We start from the raw sequence: 4,468 nt of genomic DNA on the forward strand, positions 1-4,468 counted from the left end.
AGATACGCATTGTACTACATAAACCTCAAATAAGGCCATTAAGTCGCATACATATCTCTAAAGTGGCTGATTTGCACTAAAGTACCGATGCTGCCAGTATGTTGATGGACCATTTTCCCCGTCTTTCAGCGTATAAATGTAAGGACATAAAAACGATATAAAGCATGAAAATTCTCTTAAAAGCGACACAAGCAAAAAATGGTAAATAATGATGAAAATATGGAAAGTAAATGATAATAGCCAGAGACTGTGAAAAAGAAAAATAGCTCGACGCTTAAAGACTACTTTGGCCGGAGATTATAAATAAGAAAAGAAATTTGACCTTTAGACTGTAAGTAGTTTGTTGTACGTCAGTTTGCCGTTCGGGGGTGTAAAAAATGCCCTCGATTACCCCGACTAACTTCCGGTCTATTTATCAAAAATATTTATTTTACGAGTGTTTCCTCCTTTGCTTTGGCCCTGTTCTCTTTTATTACGCGAAGAGCAATGGTTTGAAAGGAAGTCGTTTCTTACTTTTTTTTGAAATATTTGAAAAGTTTTAAATCACGCCGCCCTATTCAAAGAGTATCCGATAACAGAAATATGGAAATCGGGTCTTAGATGCACCATTAATGGAAACTCTGGATTCGGACAGGTAGAAGTCATTTATTTTCCTAGCGAAACGTGTCTGCCTATTATTATTTTTCTTTTACGGCTGCCTGTCAAACATAAACCCACGTATAATGTCACTACATGATTTCGTTCCGTCGGTTTGTTAAGATATTATATTTCATATCGGAGATATTAGTTTGATTTGATTTGATTCTGTTGGAAGCCGTCGCTTACTTTGACAACTACTAATGGATATCGGGTTTAATAACCGCTTTTCGAACATCCATTAAAGGTGGCAGTGTCTTCGGGAGTATTTTGATTTGGTTTTGCCCTGATCTCTTCTAAAATAAAAGCTGTCGTTCGTCGAAAGCTATTAAAAGATTCCATCGATAAATAAAATCTAATTCAATCCTTTCGAAACCACCGAGACGTTTACCGGCACTTAAAGTGGTCATGAAAAATGAACAAATCGGAATTTAACGTCAACTTTGCGGTTTATTTACGGATTTTCGTGCGGTTTAGCCCCGATTTCTTATTGGATGAATCGCGGCAGCGAGAGACTTTATCGACGAACTTTGATCGGAAAATACCAAACAACCACACATTGTTTAACCGATATCAAACATTATTGCATTCAGTTTCGTTTCTTTTCATTACATCTGACTTGAATGGGTGTGATGCCTTGGCAATACACGAATGTTTTACAAAGGTATTTGTATTTTTTAAATTTAAGATTAGTCTTGTAGTTTTAAGTGTTTTGATTTATATTTTCAACTCTATGAAACTTGGAGATTTTTCGTCGTCCTTTATTGTCCTTTTTGTTATACGGTTTACAGAAAATTTGTCACATGAAAAGTTATTTCCGCGTAAAAAACTGCTTTATAATGATCTAATATTTCTTTGTCTTTTCATAAATTTCACATTAAAAGTGTTTTTAAGTGTTTACAGTTATTACACTCTCGTTTGACTCATTTTTCGAAAATTTTCTTTTCAGTCGTATTTTATTATGTAAATCTAGAAATATTCATTTTTCGTCTGAAACTGTTTTCTTTATAATTTTCGTTTTTTAATTCTTCATTTGGCTCAGCTAATTCGTCCATTTGTTTTGCTTCTATGTTCTTCTGTGCTTAATGCTCTAAGCTACTTGTTACCATTTTGCCTTCTAGGGACTTTCAATATTTTCTTTTCAACGTAGGTTATTTGTTTTGTTAAGAAACAGCTGCTGGATTCTAGTATTACCTTGTTTTTAGTTTCTTTGATTTTATAGCTTTTGTTCTTACTATTAACTTTTCATTTTCAAGTCTACTTCTGCCAATTTTTGTTGTTACTTTTCTGTTGAGCTTTCTATTCTATTTTTGTTATTGCAAATGTTATTAAGTGCTTCAAACAAAGGTCTAGCTTCGCATTCATTGTTATTTTTTGCTCTGTTTTCCATCCGAAATTGCCTTTATGAATAAAATTTAACCAATCTCAAAGTTCTTTCTTTCAGTTCACAGTGCGCTCTCTGGAATGCCTAGTAAATGCAAACTTAATTTGAGAAAATTTTGACACCGAATTTATTTTTCGAATTCTTGTCCTTTTCCTGTTGAGCTTTTAATGTCCCGATTTCCAGCAATTAAACCTTGTTTCATATTATTTATCTCTAGTCTTGTTCCTTTCCTTTAACAAGTCTTTATGTGCTTTCGGCCTGCGTTCGTTCTGAGTAGTTTGTATTGTATGCATATTTATAAATTTTCGTTTATACACTGGGATTTCGAGCTTTCATTTTTCAGAATTAATTTCTTTGATTTCGTCAAGGCTCATTTGCGGTTTTGTCTTAGTCTTTGCGAAGCGTTAAAAGTTGGTGGACAAATACCAGCATGGCAAAGCATATAAATGCTCATCAGTATAAAGTTTGGAGCAGTTATACCTGAAGATGCAAGTCTCTTTTGTTGTCGAAACGTGAAGGAAAAATTCCATCTTTCCCCGATAAAATCTGACGCAGTTTAGGGATCAGGAAGAAATTTTTTTTTATATAATCATGGCCCAACACAGGAGTTTCAGGTCCATTTTAAAAATGATTTATCTACAATCGTTATCATCGATCCAAAGTAAATTCAGTTTTTTGTGCAAAATATGCAAATACCACGGGGTTTTCTCTTCTCGACTACATCGATACATGTAATCTATGTGAGGGCTTAAACGAACATTTGTTATCTACGCTATGGGCCATGAACGAAAATACCGTTAGGCAAGTAGGCGGTAGATCATTTTTGGCCGATTCTCCCGTAAAACTGTTCAGTATTCGAATCCGAATATAATTAAACTAACAATCCCTACAAGCGTCGGGACATTTTGCAATAAATTTCGGCCCTAAGATGTGTAGAGCGTCGCCAGGCGTCGGTTGAAGGTGACGCTAAAACACCTGATCCAACAAGATGCGGTCCCATCTGTGAAATATCAGTCCCCGGTTGGTAATTTTAAGTGGATTTGTTCCGGTAATGAAGTAGGAAAATAAATCTGGAAAAAAATAAATTGTACGTTTTACTCGGAGAAGGTGCCTGTTTATTTTCGATGGGCTTATGTTGGAAAAGCCACGATTATGGGAGAATTATTGGCTTCCTTAACACAGGCACAGCTGCTCGTCTAAATTATGGCGAATTAATTTGCTTAACCGGTGTCTAGTAGGAAAGCATTCCACTTTTATCAATTAAATGGGCATTTTTCACAGATGGGATTCAAATATCTGAAAACTACTTCAATTTCCAAGAGAAATTGAGGAAGTTAGTTAGGAAAGAGAAGAGTGGTTAACATTGATTGAAACTGCCTGCGAAAACCTCACTCTTTTGATATAAACTAGGTAAAAGAAAGAGAATAGCACTAGGGTACTAAAATGAATGAGAAATTGAATAATTTTAATAGCAACCGAAACAATTTCCAAGCAAAACTGTCGCTATTTGCTGACGAAATTCCCTAATCAATGCATTTTAATTAAATGAGCAAATTTTATTTACTTCAGTGAACCGAAGCCATTCAATGCCCTGGAAAGGTACTCTTTATTAGTCAAATTAAACAGCGAAAGAATAACAGGCAACTAATTAAATGAAAAACTGTATACAGGGTTGTTTTTTTCACAACACTGCTTATACAAAATAAATTATTAATTGCTGATTATTTTTGCAAGTTCCTTCAGCCATGAGACTGATAATAAGCTAAGAGATAATTATTCTTCATTACAACTTTCAAAGGGAATTGATATTAAATTTTTGAGAGTACCGCGGCAACGCCAGTTAGCTTCTTCACGTTTAAGAACTTTTATGTTTAATACAACCTGCCACTAAAACTAGACGAATTGAAAGCTGAAACAGAAATAAAGCTCTAAGACCAGTCAATTTTCAGTTTAAATGAATGTTACAATATTTATTTCCCATATTCCGAGTCGAAGAAACATCGTTATACATATTTAACAATCCATATATGTTTCGTTCACTGTAATAAAGTAGGTTTCGGTTCTGTGACGCGAAAAATGAACTGATAGCAGTTCGATCAGAGCGGAAACAGATGGGCTTTTCCAGTTTTCCTTTCCAGGCCGCATATAAAGGCACTGCCGGATGTTAGAAAATTATGCCTCAATAACAAGACGACTTCTGGCCCGTGGCCTTTTCCAGGAAATTGCAACGAACATTTCGGAATGCGATATAACATTTTGTATGAAACAATATATTCACGATTGATGGACATCATTTCAATAAGCCGACCGATTTTCAGTTGATTTTTTTTCTTGTCCAAGAAAGTTTTGTAGGCGCTTCATCGGATTAATAATTTGAGTATAGAGCCTCACTGATATGAAGTGTCCCCTGCAGGTTTTTCTTTATTTATCATTTTATTTACTTCAAAA

The 4,468-nt window shown here is 34.8% G+C and overlaps 1 protein-coding gene across 3 annotated transcripts in view; it reads left to right on the forward strand.

Moving 5' to 3' along the window:
* LOC109546830 overlaps positions 1-4,468 on the forward strand; it is a 320,780-nt gene that overhangs the window by 234,568 nt on the left and 81,744 nt on the right. The gene's annotated exons all lie outside the window — the stretch shown is intronic.

This window comes from Dendroctonus ponderosae, unplaced genomic scaffold (assembly GCF_020466585.1).
Source record: "Dendroctonus ponderosae isolate FM_Combo_2020 unplaced genomic scaffold, Dpon_F_20191213v2 Dpon_F_20191213_4, whole genome shotgun sequence".
Taxonomy (NCBI): Eukaryota; Metazoa; Arthropoda; class Insecta; order Coleoptera; family Curculionidae; genus Dendroctonus; species Dendroctonus ponderosae.